Raw genomic sequence first — 21,738 nt, 5'->3', positions numbered from 1 at the left:
AGAAGGGGATGTTTGGAGATGGACATGCACACAGGAAGCACATCATGTGATGATGAAGGCAGAGATCAGGGTGATGCTTCTAGAGGTCAAAGAATGCCAAAGATTGCCAGCAAAGCACCAGAAACCAGAAGCAGGCATGGGACAGATTCTCCTTCACAGCCCTCAGAAAGAATCAATCCTGCTAATCAGTCAATCCTGTTAATCCTTCATTAACCTGATTTTAGACTTCTGGCCTCCAGAATTATGAGACAATAAATTCCAGTTGTTTAATCACCCCACTTTGTGGTACTTTGTTACAGCAGCTCTAGCAAAACAATACAGGTGTATATCCTTCATGCACCCAAAGATATGGAGTAACATAAAAATTTTCCATGAAACACATTCATCTCGTTTTAACCAAAAGGATTAAGAAGGAAGGTTCAAAGCATAACATTCTTGTTAAACTTTAACCTGAGGATTTTTTTAGTAGCATCAGCTGTTAGTGGCTTCATTGTCCTATTGTTAAGTTCTAGAGCATTTTAGAGACAAATTCTGAAGCCTAGAACACTTTATTCAAATATTATAGATGTTGTACTAACCTGAAAGAAAGGCAAACACATGATTTTTATTCCATGATTTTTATTTTTAACTGCCATTTATGCCAGTTAGCTTTTACGCCATAACGACCAATTCTTCATTGTAGGAGAGTTGTGCAGACTCTGGGTTATCTAGACTCTTATTTTCTCTTTGTCTTTTCTGCTTTGTTCGTGGTTGGCCAGTTATTTTACAAAATATATACAGGGTAGAGTATTAAGAGCAGAAAAGCCTTTATGGGATGTCTCCTTGACTTCTAAAATAGAAGCAGGGAAAGAACTAGTCCTGAAAATTCCCCAAGAACAAGTGGGTAACAGGCAGGACCCTAGACTACAGGGAATCAGAACTGGATTGTCATAATCTTGACTCAAAATCACTCTTGTGAGATCCTGATGTCTCTTGAGTGCCCTCTTGTTTTCTCTAAAGAGGGATTATACTAAATGAGTGGCAGCAATACCTCTTTTAGCTCTGTCAATTCATGACTTAGAAAGGACCACACGCAATAGACAAACTGGGGAGGCAAATGAATGTTTATCACAAGTCTACCAGGCCCAAGGTCCTAAAGATTAAATTCATGTTTATTACCACATTGAGGGGCCTCTATAGTTAGACTAGTGGGTAACAATGAAAATATCATTGATTTTACAATTTATTATATGCTCTTATCTAATGCTCTGGTAAGGTAGAATATCAATAGAAAGCTTTGTTTGGGGCATGTTTTATGAATATGAAGACTGTGATTGTAAAGCACTGATTTTACGCTGAGAAGTGAAAGGTTATTACTAAATATTTGGCATATTCTAGTCAATGATAACCTTAAAACTTCAATGTTCCAAGTGTTTCTAGAACCATGAAATAGTTAAATTATCACTGCAGGATTATAACATCTTGGGAAAATCCTTTATTTTTTTAAGATATGAAAATACTTCTAGAACCATGAAATAGTTAAATTATGGCTACTATTTTATAAAGTTAAACTTGGGAAAACAGTCTTTTTTTTAAATTAAGAGATACTTTTTAAAATGCAGTAAAATTCTCTTGCATTAAATTATAAAAAGATAATTGGGAATAATCATGAATTATTACGGGCCCTTTTCCATACAGAACTTCTGAAAATGAATTAAATTTAGAATATAAGGGGACGTGTAAAATTACAGAATTAAAGACATTCAAAGGAATAATGCTGTGAAGTGGCAGGTTTTGAGAATTTATAATATAGGGTTGTGAAAAAAAAAAAAAGAAAGAAACCACTTTCACTAACAATGAAACTATAAGAATTCCAGGAGCAAACATTTTATAAAAGAGGAAATGAACATACAAATTGTATGAATGCATGATTTAAGAATTCATAGACAGTGCCACAGTTTTAAAACTCTCCACATTGCTCTCCTATTTGGCACGTTCACTTTGCTACCTAAATCTCTGCCTCCTTGAAGCTATTAAATGCAGCTAACCAAATTACACTGAGGCATGTGGCTGGAAATATTTGTCTTCATATCATAAGTTTAAATCTTCATTAATGACTTGCCAGAACATACTTTTTAATGTTTTTTTGCATCCAAGTTTTTCTAAACCTACAAAAAAGTGAGCATCAAAAATAAACATTCTTATGACTTCCAAGGGGTTTTTGTAAACTGAGACTTATGGGCAAATCTGTCCCAGCTGCCTGTTTTTATAGAGTCCAGGAACTAAGAATGGTTTTTTCATTTTAAAGGAATTGAAAAAAAAAATCAAAAGAAGAATAACATTTTGTGTTAGGCGCATTTCAGAGTTAGGTGTTCATGAATAAAGTTTTATTGGAACATAGGCAAGCTCACTGGCTTCCCTATAGTCTATGGCTGATTTTGCGCTACGATGGTGGAATCAGTAGCTATCTCAGAAACCAAATGGCTCAGAAAGCGTAAGGTATCTTCTATCTGACTATTTTCCAGAGAAAATGTGTTAACCTCTAATATAAGTCACAACTCTGGTTACTTTGATATGAAATCAGCAAGTTCCTTTATATCACATACCAGGTCTTAGGTTACCAGTGCAGTTCGTTAATCATTCTAAATCTAGCAGTCTCCTCAACACAGGGTAGGTTATTTCACGAATGTGTCATTCATGGTGCTAAAAATTTTTAAAAATAAATACACACAACTGTCTTCTAGCGAGCATTGTAGGAATATTCCTGTAGATGCCAATACCTTGCTACTCTGCTCGAGCCAATGATCCAGGCTAGGTGAGTGCTGGCCGTTTGTATCTGTATGACCAGTTGATCCAGCAGTGCCACTATTTTTTTTTTTAAGATTTTATTTATTTATTCATGAGAAGAGACAGAGAGAGAGAGACAGGCAGAGGGAGAAGCAGGCTCCACGCAGGGAGCCTGACACGGGACTCGATCCCCGGTCTCCAGGATCACGCCCCAGGCCGAAGGCAGGTGCTAAACCACTGAGCCACCCAGGGATCCCGGTGGCACTATTTCTTTACTCTGACACAAATTTAATTGAATTAACACCAGCACCTGGAGTTTCTGTACTGGGTATACATGGCCCTAATTCCATGTGATACTGACATGCTCTTCTCTAACCAAATTTTATTCATTTGGTTGTAAGTGATGATCAACGTTTATATATATATATATAAATATATATATATATATATATTTTAAGATTTTATTTATTTTTCACACACACATGCAGAGAGAGAGAGGCAGAGACACAGGCAGAGGGAGGAGCAGGCTCCATGCAGGGAGCCAGGATCACGCCCTGGGCTGAAGGCAGCGCCAAACTGCTGAGCCACCCGGGCTGCCCAACATTTAAATATATACACACACACACACACACACACACATATATATGTTTGTGGACATGTATATATATATATATACACATATATATCTTAGTATATATAGATACATTAGTTTACCATATCTTAGTGGGTAATATATATATATGTATATATATATATATATATATACACACACACATATATATATATATATATCTTGGTTTACCAGTTGCTGTGCAAAGCACAGAAAAAGAATCCTATTCACTGAAACCTTAAAATGTCCTCCCTTGAAGAAAAAAGTTCATTTGTGAGCAGCTAAGGACTAGTTAAAAAACCATGTTGTTTTCTTTTTCTGTAAGGACCAACTGGAAGCCACTGAGAATCAATCCACACTTAATTCCTGTTTTTTTAGGCCCTGTCCACTTTTAGGGGTGCATTACCTGTGGGAATGTAGAATGGTACAGCCCTGGTGGAAAACAGTATGGAGGTTCTCCCCACATTCAAACATAGAATTACCATATGATCAGCAATTCCACTTCTGGGTGTCTACTCAAAAGAAGTGAAAGTAGAGACTTGACAAGATATTTGTACACTTATGGACACACCCATTATTCACAGCAGTCAAAAGGCAGAAGTAACCCAAGTGTCCATCAACAAAAGAATGAACAAACAAATGTGGTATATCGATACAGTGGAGTATAATCAGTCTTAGAGAGGGAAGACTGTCACGTGCTACAACGTGGATGAGCCTTGAAGACATTATGCTAAGTAAAATAAACCAGTTACAAAATCCTAAAGATCGTATGGTTCCACTTATATGAGGTAACCAGAATAGTCAAATTCCTAGAGGTAGAAAGTAGAATGGTGGCAGTTCCAGAGGTTGGGAGAAGGGAATACACAGCTACTGTTTAATGGGTACAGAATTTCGGTTGGAGAAGATGAAAAAGTTCTCAAGATGGGTGGTGGTGCTGGTTACATAATCATGTGAAAGTACTTAATGTCACTAAACTGTACACTTAAAAATGGTTAAAACTGTGAATTTTATGTTATGTGTATTTTACCAAAATAAGAAAATATTGGCTTCCAAGAAAACATTAGTACACTCTCGTGTTGGACAAAATAGTGGTTACGTCCAGCAAGGACTTACTTGTGCTTTTCTCCCTCAAAGGTCTTACAGGAAGGACAGGAGGCAGCCTTGACTGAGTTTCCAGTGTGATCAAGGGCACTGTGTTGTTTTATCTAATTCTACAGCTTTCCAACCCTGGTGTCAGCATCTCCTTAATTCAGAATGTGACCACCGAGGTGCTGAATCACAGGGCTGATCCATAGCACCTGTAACCCAGGAGTGGAGATGGAAGGGAGGAGAATGAACACAAGAATGGGAAGAGGGAAAGAATGGGAAGGGGAGGCGATATGGGAGAGGAGTGTGGGCAGGGAAGTGGGGAGGAGAGAAGAGCAGAGAGAAAACACAGAGTGTGATTTCTGTGACTAGTTCTCAGTGCCAGACCCCTGGTGCCAGCCCACAACTCCAGAGTTGTGTTCTAAGTGATTTCTCAGTGTCTTAATAAGCTCCAAGTTGCATGAGCTAACGTGGGTGGGATCCTGCTCCTGCATCTTACGATACTGGACAATTAAGTGAACATTAGGCATACCCTGCATACCCTGATGGCATACTCTGAGCTGCAGCCCTGCTAAACAACAGATCACATTTTCATGGAGGCATCAGGGTCACCTCAAAGCCCCTTAGAATCCAAGTCTGTGAATTCACCACAAGAACCGATCCATGCTCTGGGGATAGGAAAGTAATCCTCTAGGAGAGGACAGAGATCTACAGAACCTTCCTCATCTTCTGGAGCTGGGGCTTACAAAGCTCTGACACGCGCAGCTGAGAGGCTCTTCTTTTATAGGCTCTGTCAACCCCTGGCCACCCATACCTCTCTTCCAGTGCCTGTTGGCCTAGCAGCACTCCCATTGCCCTGGCTCAGCCCACGTGATATTCCTGGGCCTTCCCTCTGTCACCTCTCAATTAAGAAGGGAGGGAAGAAAACTGACTGGAAACATCTCTCCTAAATGTGAATGTTCCTGTTCTCCTGCCCCTCAATCCCCTCCAGTGTCAGTACTTTTAGAAAAGGAAGCTTATGAAGCTAAGCACATATTTCACCATGAAAGGTTCCCAGGCAACAAGGTAAAGTGAGGACAATTTGGAAGGAGGTGAGAAGACACTTCATGGCCCAGAGCTAATTCTGGCTGTCCCTGAGTCAACTCCAACTCCCCACAGCCATGCAATTATACAGCTTCTTCCAGTCACAGATTCTCTAAAAGGTGTATCAGAGTTTACTGTGGATTCCTGGATAATGTCAATTTCTTGTGCATCATGTTGCTAAGGAACCATGTTGGGCAGGGCTGGGATCAGCTGGTTGACCAGCTCACTGAAGGACCCTTAGGCACAGAGGACCACAACCACTTCTCTGAGGTTTGAGCCTTGTTTTTTGTTTTTGTTTTTTTTTTTTTAAAAAACAAGGGCTCCAGAATGGATTGCCACTCACCCTGGGGTGGGCTCGAGGACTTTTCAGGATGGGTAACTGAAGGCCAGCCAGGAGGTAGAGAGTTGGACATAAGTTTGGACCTACTTCGAGACAGGTTCTTTCCGTCCTCACCCCTTCTCCGCACTCACTATTCTCTCTCTTTCTCTCATAAATAATTTTAAAGAATATTTCTATTTATTTATTCATGAGACACACACACACACACACACACACACACACACACACACACCGAGAAAGAGGCAGAGACACAGGCAGAGGAGGGAGCAGGCCTCCCTCAAGGAGCCCGATGTGGGACTCGATCCCAGATTCTGGGATCACGCCCTGAACCAAAGGCAGATGTGCAACTGCTGAGCCACCCAGGTGTCCCTCTCATAAATAATTTTTGTACTATAAGTTTTTGTTTCATGTTTAGTCAAACTATATTTCAGTTCTGCCATCAGAGACCCATAAAAGGAAAATTTTAGTGGGCACAATCTTGGATCAATAATCGACACTTTCAAAATTATTAAGACATATGAATAATAGTCTGAGTATTTTTTTTCAAGTGTGATCTCTAATAAACAGAACCAGAAAGCTGTGCACCCACATGCTACTTTGGAAGTCTGCTAAACCACATGACCTCTGGTCTTGGCCAAGGTGGGTGAGCAGTTAAGTCGTAACTTGATCTGTACCTCCCTACACTTCTCTAAGAGATGAGTCATCTTACATTAAAATATGAGTCTGAAAAAAGAAGGAAAACAGATGCTTACAATTTCCACAAGTCTAAATGATATAACTTGACAGAGCAAATACCTAACCATATGAAAATTGAGTGATAATGCAACATTGCTCTCAGATATGGGCAAGAAAATTCTGAAGAATGTAAAACCTTGACCTCAAAAACAATTCCAGAACCATAGTCATAGCTCAGAGTAAGTCCTAATACAAAGATCATAGTTGTTAAAGTTTTGTGAAATATTTACTCCCAGTTGGAGGGAATGAAACACTTCTGTTTAAATCTCAAAAGCAAAAGCATCCTTCCCTTTTTAAGGCACCAGGCAATAAATTTGATGAACACCTTCCACAGTTCTCATGGAGGTTCCCCCACCACTGGGCTGGAAAGGGTCAGTGTGAAAGGAAAGAAGTAGGGATATAGCTCCCCTAGGGGGAGGTTGGGGCCCTAAGCCGTCTGCAAAAGAGCACCTTTGTTCAAACAGCTTCCTCTGGCAGATTTTCCTCTTGCTTCCCTTCCCTGAACACCAGATAAGGCTGCTCCTGTTTACAATAACCATCATCTACAGTATTTGGTAGAAAGTCAAATTAACAGTAATAGCTGACCACACTGAACATAAAATGAGGGCATTATACTATGGCCCACAAGGCTGTCGATCTATTAGACCTGCTCTGAAAGTCAATTATAATAGGGGACAGCTGAAATGCTTCTCTCACACAGGTGGGTTGCAAATGGGGGTAGTGCCACATCGGATTTCTGATTCATACATTATTTCTTCAATAGATTACATATTCTTGGCCTTCCTTTCTAAGGCAGAATAAGAGTAAAATAAGAAAAGGGAAAAACACCACCTTACATCAAGCCCAGAGGACATCTCTGCAAATAATTGCCCTTCCGTGGATCCTGCCGAAAAGGTTTTTTTCAAAATGGTACAGACTCTCTAAACCCTGACCTTCTTCCACCGGCCATCTTAACCAACCAGTCAGCCAACAAGAAACAAAACAGTCCTCACCAGTTCAAAACAAAGCAAACGCTCCAGGTTAAATCTCTCTGGGTCTACAGTAAAACAGTGCAAGTTAACAGAAAATGAAACTGGGGAAATCATCCCACCATGTAACAGGAGACCAGTGCCTCAAGCAAGTTTCACCTCTCCTACACCTGTAAGGAGACTAGTTTCGGAATCAACATTTGGGACACATAATCTGAGTATCTGAAGCCATGATCACGTTGGTGTGGCATGTGTAGTGGGTTGAATGGTGGCCCCCCAAAAGATATGTCCCAGTCCTAACCCCCAGACTGTTCATATGACACTATTTAGACACCTTATGGATCTCTCGAAATTAGATCCCTCTGAATTAACTGAGTCCAGTGACAGATATCCTTATAAGTGACAGAAGAGAAGACAGAGAGGGGAGGGCAAAGGAAGACAGAGGCAGAGAGGGGAGTGATGTGTCCACAAGCCAAGGAATGCTTACAGTCACCAGAACCTGGAAGAGGCAAGAAGAATTCTCTTCTAGAGCCTTTGGAGAAAGCGCGGCCCTATTGCCATCTTGATTTCAGACTTCTGGCCTCTAATTTGCAAGAGAATGAATTTCTCTTGTTTTAAGCCAAGTTTGTGGTAATGTAGGGCAGCAGCCCCAGATGGCAGACACAGTCTGTGCACCAAAGCCTGCATATCTCCTCACTGGGGTCCCTCTTTGCTGCAGAAGTGTTTGCCTCCACCCAACACACACTCACTCAGGTGTGACACAAGCAAAATCAGTTTGAGACCTGTCTCACCCATCTTCTTCCCATTCCTCCTCTCTCCCCTCCTCCCATCCCCCATTTTCTCTCCAACTCCCTCCCCTCCTCCTCCCATCCCCATCTTCTTTCCATCCTTCCTCCCACCTCTCCTCCCATCCCTCACCTAAAGACCTCCTTTCTCTTTTCCTTCAGGGGACCAAGCTCCTCATTTTTGTTTTCTTTAAAACTGCTTAGCTTTCCTAAGTTTTGCTCATCTTCCTGGTGAATAAAGAGAATTTTCACCCATGGACTCTGCCAGAAATTAGTTGAGAGCAACATCAGATTAAAATGACCCACATTCCCATATTTGTTTTTTTTTTTTAAAGATTTATTTATTTATTTATGATAGACAGAGAGAGAGAGAGAGAGAGAGAGAGAGAGAGAGGCAGAGATATAGGAGGAGGGAGAAGCAGGCTCCATGCACCGGGAGCCCGACGTGGGATTCGATCCCGGGTCTCCAGGATCGCGCCCTGGGCCAAAGGTAGGCGCCAGACCGCTGCGCCACCCAGGGATCCCCAACACATTCCCATATTTGAAGGCCGTTTACTTTTCTTTAGGGTGTGAACAGGCCTCTAATGGTATTTGCATTTTTTGAAAGGTAGGAATTTCCTAGACAATCCTGCTTCTAATTTTTCTCCAAAGGATACACGTGGTTAATTTCACAGATATTTTGGCTAGAGGAGAACGGGCAAAGGAGAGAAGCAAGAAGGGTAGCACCATTTCAGGGCCCCCAATGTCACTGATGGGCCTCAGGCCACATACAGGGCAGTGAAAGAGCAGAGATCAGACTGGGCAGTATAGGAACCTTCCAGACCACGGAAATGGAACTACAAGGAAAGAGGGCCCAAGTCATAGAGAAAAAATTTATATTCTCACTAAGGAAATATACCTGGTAAAGCAAAGCAAAAGCGCCAGGAATACACTCAGTTCAGTTAAAAAGTGGGTCAAATCCAGCTGTTTGGCATCATGTAGCTCAGAGAGCCAAATGAAGTGATAGGATTTCTACCCTATGCACCATTGTTGTGCTACAAATGAGGCAGGCAGAGAATAATCAACTGATTCCATGTAGCTGGAGCACTAAGAGAGAGAGAAAGAATCCAAAGGGGGTTCCCTGGACCCCAGATGGGAGCTCTACCATTAGGAACAATACGTACACATGCACTTGCTGAATGACATGACAGTGAAGCAGAGGCTCAGAGCTTGGTGAAAGTCCCATGACAGGTGAGGAGACAGGAGGAGACGTGTGCTTTGATCAAGACTTCACAATGAGGGAACCCTCCCAGGGGCCCAATGCTGGGTTCTGGAGCTGCTAACACAATGCAGGGACGAAATCCCATCCTTGGGTTTTGTTTCCATTTGGCAGGACAGCGATCAAGGTACAAACTACTCCTATCTTCTAATAATAGTCCTACCTTGGACTTCCTTTCAATGTCTAGACTAAATCCTTTCAGTTCTTCCTTACTGCACTCCCAGGAGCTTCTTCTTTTTCATCCACATTATTAAAATTCTCATCCACAGACTGCTGACCACAGACTTGGATTCCTATCTCTTTCCCACTGCTCAAGTATTTCTACAGTCTTTGCTCTCTACTTGGTTCGACACCAGCACAGCTCTAGCCCACTCCTGCCCACATTTCTCTCCCCTTTCCTTCCCTTAAGATTTTTATGTGCTTCCCAAACACTTTTCAGCAAATTCTTCCTCCATATCGATTCTCAATTACACAAATCCATCAACCCTTGGATATGTACTGACTGCCTACTAAGTGCTTAGCTTCTGTGTGTGTGTGTGTGTGTGTGTGTTTAGACAGGGAGTGAGAGAAACAAGGAAGGCAGAAGACAGAGAGAGAAAGAGAGGAAGGCCTTATGTTCAGAGCTACACACAGAGTGCTCAATAAATATTCCTAAGGAATTTACAAGCACATAATTAGGATGGGGCCAGATTATAAAGGTTCATGAAAGACTAGGAGAGGCATTCTTCCTTAATATGGTGTGGATTGTGGAGTCACTGTAGGTTGCCAAACACAAAGAAGTGACCAGCAGCCTGCAGCATGTTAGAAAGGCATCAGGGAGACAGGGGTGGGAAGTTGGGAGGGGGCACCACTGAAACAGATTTGGGAAAGAAGCAATGATGAATACTGCTGTGAAGATGGAAATGAGAAAGAAGCTTTAAAAGATGGCCAGAGTGCAAAAACAAAAGAACTATGTGGTGAATTAGGCATAAGGGACAAAGTAAAAGGAGGCTGAGTGGTGGTTCAAATACATCCTGTATATTGATAACCTTCCACCTTCTCCTGTAGGTCTGACCCCTTCCCTCTCTCTTCTGTCCATGAAACATCATCAGTCATGGAACTCACAGTCCCCAAACTGAACAAATGCATGAGTTTTCCCACCACCCAGTGCCTGCTCTTCCCCACCTTTTGGTAATATCATTACTAATCCACTTGCCCACATCAGCTCCCAAAATATCCACGAAGAACACAGAAAAAGAAAGATGTGAAAGGGTTGAGGACAGCCAGATGGGTGTGGTGCCAAGGGAGAAGAGATGCTAGAAGGAGATATGGTCAAGCAAGACAAAAATGCAACAAATCCCCTGGATTACATAGTTGGGTCCACTGTGACCCCACGAATATCCCTTCAATGGAATGGCACATGCACAGTCCAGTGAGCTGAGGATTAAATGGGAAGAAAGAAAACTCTGCCCACGCAGAGGAACCCAAGTCCACTTGCTTGCAGAAAAGAACTCCCCTCATGCTCAGGACCCACCTAATCCTTCTAGACACAAGAATCTCTTCTGGAAAGTTCTCCCCAACACCTCTGCCACTCCCTGATTGGACTAGATGTGCCCATGTCTCCTACAGGGCTCACCAGGCTCTTCTCTGTCAGAGCACAGACCTCTCTCCTTCTATGTCTTGGACTGTGAATAGGCATCTTTGTGTCCCCCACACTTCACCCAAAGCTTGACAAAGAGAAGGTGCTTAAAATAAGGTCATTAGGGTGGACTCTAATCCAATCTGACTTGTGTTCTTATGAGAAGAGTAAATTTGGACAGACAGACAGAGGGAAGATCTTGTATAGACAGAGAGACAAGACAACCATCTTCTAGCCAAGAAGAGGGGTCTCAGAAGAGACCAACCCTGCCAACGCCTTGATCTGGGACTTCTAGCCTCCACAACTATGAGAATATAAATTCTTAGTCTCGGGGTGCCTGGGTGGCTGTTAGTTAAGTGTTTGCCTTCGGCTCAGGTCATGATCCTGGGGTCTTGGGATCAAGCCCCACATCAGACTCCCTGCTCAGAGGGGAGCTTGTTTCTCCCTCTCCCTCTGCCCCTTCCCCTGTTCATGCTCTCTCTTGCTCACACACTCTCTCTCAGATAAATAAATAAAAATAAATAAATTCCCAGTCTCTGGTACTTTGTTCCGTTGCCCAAGCTCACGAATACACCAGGCATGGAGATAAGAACTTTAGCGTAATTAACTAATTTAAATCAACAGCCCTAGGAGGCAGGTGTCATTGCCATCCTTGGTCCGCAGCAAGGAGGTGAGGGAGACGTTGTGGAATGTCTGCAAGGACACAGAACCTGTGTATGATCACATCAGTCTGACTCCAGGGGTCTCAATCCTTATGAAGTGTTCCATGACCAAAGACTGGTTAAGGGCATATTTCAAGTCAACTCTGGTTGAAAACCACATCTTTGAAAAGCATCAGTCTCCACCATTAACTATTTCCCAGCCATGAACAGGAGCAAAGAGGGCAGATGGGGCTTATGGTGTGGACTGGGCAGCGGACAAAGGTATCAGAGATCAGGGTGAGTGAGGCATACACAGGAAAAAACACATACGAGCCATGGTGGAGAGCCAGAGATGACTGGGGAGACAAGGGTTCTGACCTACATGGGGCTGGAGACCCCACTGTCCTATGTCATCCAGCTTATCACGGTGCCAGCCTGGCATGCCATAGACACAGGGTGCAGAGTTTCAGGGATGTCACATCAAGATATCTACTCACCATTTCTAGACAAGTCTCGCTTCACACTGTATGTGAAGGAGTGTCAGGGAGCCTATCTCGTCAACAAACTCAAAGGTAAAGCCAGGGACACCTCCTGAACTGGCTGTCACTTCTACCCTGACCCCATTTTGTACCACAGCTCTGACACTATTGCTTAGTATAAAATGGTTCTGGGGGATCCCTGGGTGGCTCAGCGGTTTGGCACCTGCCTTCGGCCCAGGGTGTGATCCTGGTGTCCCGGGATTGAGTCCCACGTCGGGCTCCCTGCATGGAGCTTGCTTCTCCCTCTGCCTGTGTCTCTGCCTGTGTCTCTGTCTTTGTCTCTCTCTCCCTGTCTCTCATGAATAAATAAATAAAATCTTCTAAAAATATGGTTCTGAAATGGGAAAGAAAGCGAAAGGAGGTCTGTGACCCATAAGCAAGAGGGTGAGTTTGTTTTTTGAAATCCTGAGTTTGAGCATCACACAGATCTGCCTATGTTTCTTCTCTTGCTTTCCACTGCTCTGGCCTAACTCAACTGAAGCCACTTTATGGATTTCATACAAGGGCTAAGTGGAAACCCAGCATCTAATGTCATTTGGGCTAATCTTTCTCACTCTCCTTGTGCCAACTCACCAGGGCAGGAAGCCCTCCCTATCTACTCTGAAAGTCAGTGGCCATTTACTTGATGTGACTTGGAAACTTTCACAATGGACATTAGCCTCAAACCCAAAGTGCTCCTTCCTGCAGCTTGTAGGGGACCACATAACTCCACCCCAAGTTTCCCCAACCAGAGTGGTACTGGTAGACTAACTGGGACACTGTCTTGTCAATGACACAGACAGGAGACAGCCTTACAGGGAGCCCCTGTGGCACCCTACAGCATGAGTTGTTATCCAATTAACCTAATTGTTTCCCCAAACTCCAAAAGGATGAGGACACAGAAAAGGTTCTCTTTGGAACAGTGTGAAGGGGTAGGCTTGGAGGCTGCAGTGAGGGAGGGAGGAGCTGTCCTGCCCAGTTCAGGTCAATCCAAGGATGACAGGAGGGGCCCAGTGGGTAAGGAAGGACTGCACAGATACATTAAGCCGGTGGGTGGTGGCAGCAGTCAGAAACCAAAAGGAAGTTCTGGAACACCTCTCCTCTGTCAGCATTTTTCCAAGTCTGGCATAACGTTTATCTCCTCTCCCTCACAACCTCAGAGACACTTCTGCACACTGTTATGGATGAACCTTTAGCCATGAGCTTGAGGCAAAATTCCGTGAATGGTAATAAGAAAGGCTGTCCCGGGACCTCAACTTTTCTTAGGTTAGGAATGAGGCTTTGTTGGAAACTGTACAAAACAACTCTTTCAGGCGGTTCCAGTGAGCAGACCAAATCATCAGTGCAATGTCCTAAAACAATTAACCCAGCTGTAGAAGGATCCTTAGTACAATCTGGATATTACTCTTTAAAGAATTGTGTCGGTAACACTCTGAAAGTTTCACTTGCAGAATTCACACTTTCTCCAGCTCTTTACAAAATGACAAATATAAGACACTATTTCCTAAATATATATGAATTCAAATTCTATTAGCTGTTCTGAATATATAAACTACTTCATGTATACCAAGAGACCAGATGCAAAGCCATATTCTTTGTAAATTCCAGTTGATTATGGTCTTCCTCAGAGTGTTGAGCTGCTTGGACAAGTTTTCCCTTTGTACAACTTCTGCACTCCTTCACTGGGGACTAGCAGGCACGAAAGGTATGTTAGCCACTCACGGCCCACTTCAAATAAGTTCCCTGAGAGCAAGCAAAGGATTCATGTGTATGAGGACTGCTTTCTGATAAACCCCACTTCATTGGAGGAGTGTCACAAAACACTCACAACTTGAGCATATTGCTCTGATTACTGAATATTAAAATTGCTGATGAAAGTTTAGAAATGCATGCATTTAATACAGATCACCACGAGTGTTCTGATGACCTATCTCTTGTCACTTCTCCAGGGCACCTTGAGTAACAAGGGAGAGAAAATACCCATGAGGTTGGAACACAGAGCCAGGCGTGGGTACAGACAAGGTAAAAAGAGGTTGAGAAGGAGTGGGTTTAGAAAAATCCAGTTCACCCAAACGGGTCTGCTCCTCAGTAACTAAAGCAATAATAAGCACATGAGTACAGTTCTATGCTCAGCGACTAACTCCAAACCCACATGGCATCCTAGGAGTGTAGAAGAGACGGAGAGGTGTTCATTTTTCTTCCCCATAAGGAAAGTGAAGGCGGGAAGAAGGAATTTAGATACAACTTTGGGAATAGGGCTAACCTACCCTACCCGGTGGGCCAACTGCACTGCCAACAGTTCTGTGAGTGCTTGAGCGCCAGCTCCATTGGTGGACTGGGGTAGATAATATGAAGTAGAATGCCATGGGCCCTGGATGAAACCTTAATGACTTGTTACTAATGATTTGTAATAAATCAATATCTGTTTCAGATACTGTGTTGACATGATATGAAGAAAGCACTTGCCTATCTAAGAATTGATTTTCTGCTTTGTACGATTCATCATGCCCTTCCTCTCTTTAGTTAAGTCTACATACAATCCTTCCGTAATCAATTTCCCATTTTTAACCCTACTCTTTAAAACAAGGTTATTATTAAGAAGGAAGAAATTAGAAATGATACATAGCAAACTAATTTGCCATTTAACAATGCAATGTAATTTGAAAACCGCTGAAAGAACGATCGACATATATAACATATTTGTCCACATGGTGTCACTAGAACCCCAGGAAAGTCAAATCTCAACCTGCGCTATTACATCAGACTTCTGTGCTGGCTTTTTTTTTTTTTTTTTTTAAATCCTTTAAATGCCCCCATTTCATGCAAAGTGATTACAAAGCGAAAATGGTATGAATTAGAAGAGGAATAAAATTGTCTTCTAAAAGAGTTGTAAAGTCAGGTTAACCCCCAAACACCATACACACCTATGACATATAATACTGTAAGAGTCCTAACCATCATTTATTGATGGCAAGGCACAGTACTAAAAGCTTTATGCACACTGTCTTGTCTAAGCCTTATAACACTGCCTTCTTTACATGGCAGTTATACCTGTTTCTAAATGAGGACTCCGAGCCCTCTAGCGTTTAGTAATTTATGGAAGTGTCCCCAATGCCCAATCTTTGCTAAGCAAAGAGGCCACAAAGAGGGGAAAGCCATGTCTCTGGCCTGGAGGACTACAATCCAGCTGAGAGACAGGCTCACCCATGAAAAAGCAGCAGTCCAAGGGCTGTAAACTAAGTGCCAAGAGGCTGTCCAATGACTGTTAAAAGCCAGATAATTCATCCCATGATCTAGGAGACCTAAGGCTAATCCCTGAAGCTTCCTGGAAGTCAAAGGATGCCAGGTGATCCTCACAGGGGGTTCAGAAATAAGACACCCAGAGAATCTGCCAGCGGGTGAGGGGCGGAGAGCTGGTGAACAGCCAGCCACTGCCCTTGCCTGACAGATGCGTAATAGCCCGTGCATAAGTGATATTGTTCCCAGAGTTATCCTTTCCTGTTAGATCCCTACAGGCCCACCCATTTCTACTGCTTTCCACTCCCAGTGCCAAAGTACTGACTCAGAGCAGTTGGGGTTGAAAGGGAATGGGCTGATTTTTTTCCCCAAAAAGCTGCTGAGCTGGCTCCTCGGTCAAATGATGATTCACTGGGAACAAATGCTGGCAGTGAAAGGCCAATCATGGTCATTTACCTCATTCAAATCTTAACAGCTGGAGAGCTGCAAGTTTCTGCAACATGTTACCCTGCAGTATGGCTGAAAATGACCTTTGTCTCCACAGAGGCACCCACATGTGGGCAGTTGTTTCCTCTTCTATGAGATGTGGACGATTCTCTGAGCAACTCTGGCAGCGAGTCAGCTGGCTCGGAGCACACTGGTTCTTTTGTCATGCTGGTAAACCCTATCATAACCGAAAGTTTGCCATTGGGAATATAATGAAATCGCATATACTTAGGACTCATAGGAGAAACCTCTTCACATATATATATTTTTTAATTCTGGTGAAAGACACATAATGTAAATTTATCATCATAACCTTTCTCAAGGGTACAGTTGGTAGTGCTAAATACATCCATACTGTTGTGCAACCATCACCGTGATTCATCTCCAGAACTTCTCATCTTGCAAAACTGAAACCCTGTTTCCATTAAACAATGACTCCCCATTCTCCCCTGACCCTGGTGACCTCTGTTCTACTTTCTGTCTCCTGGAACTTGAATACACTAGATACCTCATATAAGTGGGGGAAAAATATTTGTCTTTTTGTGACTGGCTTATTTCACTTAGCATAATGTTTACAAGGTTCATCTATATTGTAGCTGTTAAAAAGAAACAAAAAAACTCAAAATGGAGTCATTTGTACTACAGCTCAGGTCACAAAACTAGGGCTTAATACCTAACCTAACTATAGTTTCAACTTTCCATAGGAATGTAGTCTAAATTAGTCAGTCTGGAATTTTTCAGCAAGCACCAATGAGGTAATCTGCCACATAGATCCTTCCCATCCCCTGAAGGAAGATGACATAATCCACTCTTTGCTTCTTCCTTCTCTCTTCTGCCCAGAAAAGTCTTCTATTTTGTATAGCTCCTTGGGGCTCTTTTCTACTTGCTGGATAGGATGCTGCCTGATTCATGAATCACTGAATAAAGTTAACTAAATCCTCAAATTTACTCAGGTGAATTCCTGTTTTTTAATAGGTTTGGTGGCAGCAGTGGGATTTGGAGCAAAATTGGGATGGCCCTTGGGGCAACAAGAAACACAGGCATAGCATAGTATCTGCAAATGCCTTTTTGAGTTCTGCCTCTCTTGCTATTTCTGAGGGCCATGGGTAAGTTCCTCTTGGTTGTAAACTCTGATTTCTTTGTGTCAAGCTCCCAATCTATTTTTTTTTAATTTTTATTTATTTACGATAGTCACACACACACACAGAGAGAGAGAGGCAGAGACATAGGCAGAGGGAGAAGCAGGCTCCATGCACCGGGACCCCGACGTGGGATTTGATCCCGGGTCTCCAGGATCGAGCCCTGAGCCAAAGGCAGGTGCTAAACCGCTGCGCCACCCAGGATCCCTCAAGCTCCCAATCTAACTGGCTTTCCAGTCAGCCCCTATTTGTTTAGAATGACTGGCTTCCCATTGTGAGCTGCTAGTGCTATGGGCCACAGTTCTTCATTTGATTGGGAATTCCATCCCTGAGATTCCATATTAGGAACTACTGGCTGCAGTTCCCCATTTCTTTGGAATCCTTCCCCAGATTCCACATTGGGAACTGCTAGTGGCAGCTGCAGCTCCTCATTTGTTTAGAGTCAGTCTGTAGTCCCCAGTTGTTGAGGTCTGCTGGTTCAATCCATTCTGTAGTCCCAGGTTCCATGTTAGGAATTTTTGGAGTAAGCACAGGGCCTTTTCTTGGCCAGGCCACAGTAACTGGTTACTGCTGATGTGTTAAGGCACATGTGTTTGAGGTTGACCTAGTGTCAATCTAACCCATTCTGCGACCAACTCATCCTAACACAGGAGTCTTTGGGTTAGGTAATGAGAACCTCAGAAGTAAAAAACCTAAAAAATTGATGGGCACAGGTTGAGCATTTAAAAGCTGTTGGGGCAGGGGCACCTGGGTGGCTCAGTTCGTTGAGCGTCTGACTCTTGGTTTCAACTCAGGTCATGATCTTAGAGTCATGAGATCAAGCCCAGCATTGGGCTCCATGCTCTACGGGGAGTCTGCTTGAGATTCTCTTTCTCCTTCTGCTCGTTCCCCCACTTGCATACTCATGTGCTCTTTCTCTAAAATAAATAAACACATCTTTAAAAAAAAGTTGTTACAACATTCATTACCTAACCCAAAGACTCCTGTGTTAGGATAAGTTGGTCACAGAATGGGTTAGACTGTCAATAGGTCAACCACCAACCTCAAGAAAATTTCTGTGTGATGAGGTACTCTGTAAAACACTGCATAATTCCCAACCCAGGAACATACCACTCTTAAGTATTAGCTTGATTCCAACAGGACCAAAGGCTTGGCTAAAAGAAATATCCTTAAAATCTAAAGAGTTAATTGTATCACTTTCTGGTACCGCATTTCTGGTATACACGCTTATTTTATATCTAAGAACTATGGTCCTAGAAGCTATAAATATTTACAAAAACAGCAAAATCTTACTCAGCTTCTTCTTTGTCCTGAGAATTTGTATTGGTAACAGTCAGATTAGGAGTTCCAACATATGGCCAGACAAATATGTGGACTGGACAGAAATGTGAGTTGAACTCTGTTGGCAGCTTGGGTCTCACCCTGCTGCTAGCCCTCACTGGAATGACAATGGCCAGTAGAAGGAAGGTTCCAGTTAGATAAGATCATTTAAGAAGTGCAGTTAAAAGTAAGCATTCCCAAATTAAATAAACAGAATGGGATACCTATTTTAATACGTATGCAGAGGCTTCCAAAAATCTTCAGAATTCCAAAAAGAGCTTCATGAAAGTTACATTGCAAAAAGATAATGAAAAATTAAAGATAAGAGGTACCTAAATTAAGAGACTATAAGATGGACATGACTCTTACTGCTCCCTCCTATTCCCCTTTATTCAAGTACTCATCCTACTAATCCTCTCTCTGAATTGCCTCTACATGACCATAAACAAAAATTACCAACTTAATGCCTCACAAACACCTATGTATCTACTTTCAAAGGAGGGCCCCTCCTAGAGTTGAAATTCTGAGGGATTTTCTGGTAAACTGCTATGCTATTCCTTTAAGCTGTTAAGGGAAGCTGAAATTAAAATTAGAGTCTGTAGAGGGGGTCCTGAAAAGACTAACAGAAGACAGTGATGGGTGAGAATTCTTACCAGAGTTAGCTCTCCCAAACCTCTACCCATAGTGCCCAGTTAGGAAAGAAAAATAAAATTTCATGCTGCTCCTTCCTTTCCATAACCAGACCCACTGGTTACTGAACCTTTATCTCTCAGGGATAGTTACTGCCTTCTTTCTTTCCTGTTTTGTGTTCTAAGAGCTTGGCTTAGCTTTCCGTTTGCCTGGAACATACAGTCAGTTCTTTCCCTTGACTATCTTTGGGAGTGAATCTGGATTTTGGGAAGGTGATGACCTTTACAATCTCTTAGTGGATGCCTCTTAGGGCCATGGAGTTTTTTAAAGACTGCCAGGAATATTTACTGTGAGTTCTGGCTGAAACCTTAAAAGATATTTGAAAGGATTTAATGACTTTGTGAACAGAAATTTGGCCCAACTGGAAACTGATATTCAAGGCCTGATGGGAATGTTTTTTAGGGCTTCTAAGCTAAATGGACCCAGAAGGAAAGAAAAATCTTCTAAATAAAAGGATTTATGGATGGATCCACCTATGATGTCTTTATGTTGCAAACCAACTCTTTGAGGAATTAAGAGCAACTGTCCTCATCTTACAAATGTTGGCAAAACTAAAAATGCAGCTCTAGAGACAGTTCAAAGTTCACCTAATTCCTTTTTACCAATCTCCAAAACTCCCCTATTTATCTTAAAAAGGCTTGTAACTTGCATTCTTCTCTGTGACTTTGAGACTGTAAGCATTAAAGTAAAAACTTTAGAGAACTAATTCTTAACAGAAGAAAAACAGGGGGAAAGGTCATTTGGAATCTGGACTAATGGGAAATCTTAAGTGTATGGTAGCTATAAAGTCTGCTTACATCTGTCAGTCTGTGTGTGTGTGTTACAAATGTGTTGTATTTTCTATCTCTGGGTAGTATTGCCAAAATCAATTTGTAGAAGAGCTCTATTTAATTGGCTTAAAGAAAATCAAGCACTTATATAAATTAAGTATTCATAAAAATTCTCAAAAATATAACAGAAACTAACTCAACCACTTTTCAGGTTCACGTGATCTGGGATAATCTTTGGCGAATAAAAGCCAGTTTAAGTTTGGCTTTGTTAAAACAGGCCCTGTCTTCAGAGTGACGAGCATTAAATGTAATGCAGACACACAAAGTTTACTCTGCCTGGGCTTATCAGTCAAATAAGCTCATGTTGTCCCTTAACAAAATCTGACAGTCAGAAAAACAACTTAGAATAATGGTTGACTTTGATGTCTCATGAAGTTTTTGTGGGGCATCTAAACATAATTATTAAGAGTAAGTAAACTAAATAGATGTAATAGAATAAAAGAAATGAAACTTTAAAAAGTTTCCCCAAATATTTTTGGTAAATTGAAGCCTTAAAGTTTTGCTAAGTTAAATCAAATGATGGATAGTCATTAAATATCTAGACCATTTCTCCAAATTAGATTGAATACTAAAATATTAATTACTGAATACGGGCTTCCTTTTACATAGGAACTAAAGATGTTTGTGTCCATTAGCGAATGTGTTCTGTGCCATACTGAAAAATTTACTATGAGAAAATCAATTCCTAAAAAGTATTTTTACATTTGTCAAGCTATGGAATGCTAATATAAAAGACAGTTCATAATTCTTTATTTTCACTAAAAATTAAGGGATTTAGGGTTAAAATTCTAATATATACTTAAAGCTACTAGAAATAATAAGGGAAATATCTCTGTGTACAAGGAAAAAAAAGGATATGTGTTTTGGGTTAAAGAAAGCATGAGGAATGGAGATGCATCTTGTCGAGAAAAGAGAAAGTTATAGAAGGTTTGTGGAGAATGAATCTTTGAAATGGGAGTTTCTCTGGTCACAGCTGGCTAAGATTGGAATAAATTTAATTAAGTGAATGAATTTTAGTATCAAAACAATTTTTAATTTTTTGAGCAATTGTCATACTGTTTTCTATAACAGCTGCCCCATATTGTATTCCCACCGACAGTACAAAAGGGCTCTAATTTCTCCATGTTCTCACCAACACGTGTTATTTTCTATTGTTTTCTTTGATAGGAGCCATCCTTGTGGATATGAAGTGGACCTTTTAAAACTTTCCAAGGCTGGAGTGCCTGGGTGGCTCAGTTGGTTAAGAGGCTGAATCTTGATTTTGCCTCAGGTCATGATCTTAGGGTCCTGGGATGGAGGCCTACATTGGGCTCCACACTCAGTGAGGAGTCTGCTTGAGGATTCTCTCTTTCTCTGACCCCTCTCCTTGCTCGTGTTCTTTCTCTCTCTCTAAAATAAATAAAGAAATCTTAAACAAAAACAAAACAAACACCAAACAACCTCTTCCAGGATTGAAATTCTAGGAAAAAGCCCTGATTTAGTACTTAATAGTTACAGAAATGCATCACACATTTAAGATTTAAATCACTTATGGTTTCCAGATTCTACCCACCACATAGAAGGATGTCAGGTTTGAATGGAAGAGTTTTAGGGTGGGTCCCAGGTCCCTATGAGTATTTCTCACAAGG

At 41.9% G+C, this 21,738-nt stretch overlaps 1 protein-coding gene and 1 long non-coding RNA gene across 12 annotated transcripts in view; one reads left to right on the top strand and one right to left on the bottom strand.

Annotated features, from left to right (window-relative positions):
* Window positions 1-21,738, bottom strand: part of DCLK1 (doublecortin like kinase 1) — a 341,902-nt gene that overhangs the window by 176,776 nt on the left and 143,388 nt on the right. The gene's annotated exons all lie outside the window — the stretch shown is intronic.
* LOC144295693 (uncharacterized) overlaps window positions 5,706-21,738 on the top strand; it is a 38,980-nt gene continuing 22,947 nt past the window's right edge. The window contains exons 1-4 of one of the 3 annotated variants that reach the window (XR_013362774.1): window positions 5,707-5,815; window positions 14,017-14,113; window positions 14,358-14,430; window positions 16,190-17,229. This is a non-coding gene — a long non-coding RNA (uncharacterized LOC144295693). The other 2 variants (XR_013362775.1, XR_013362776.1) reach the window with 2 other exon arrangements.

The sequence above is a fragment of the Canis aureus genome, chromosome 24 (assembly GCF_053574225.1).
Source record: "Canis aureus isolate CA01 chromosome 24, VMU_Caureus_v.1.0, whole genome shotgun sequence".
In the NCBI taxonomy this organism is placed as follows: Eukaryota; Metazoa; Chordata; class Mammalia; order Carnivora; family Canidae; genus Canis; species Canis aureus.
Note: the sequence above shows the minus strand (reverse complement) of the source record. Positions and strands in the feature narration are given on the sequence as shown.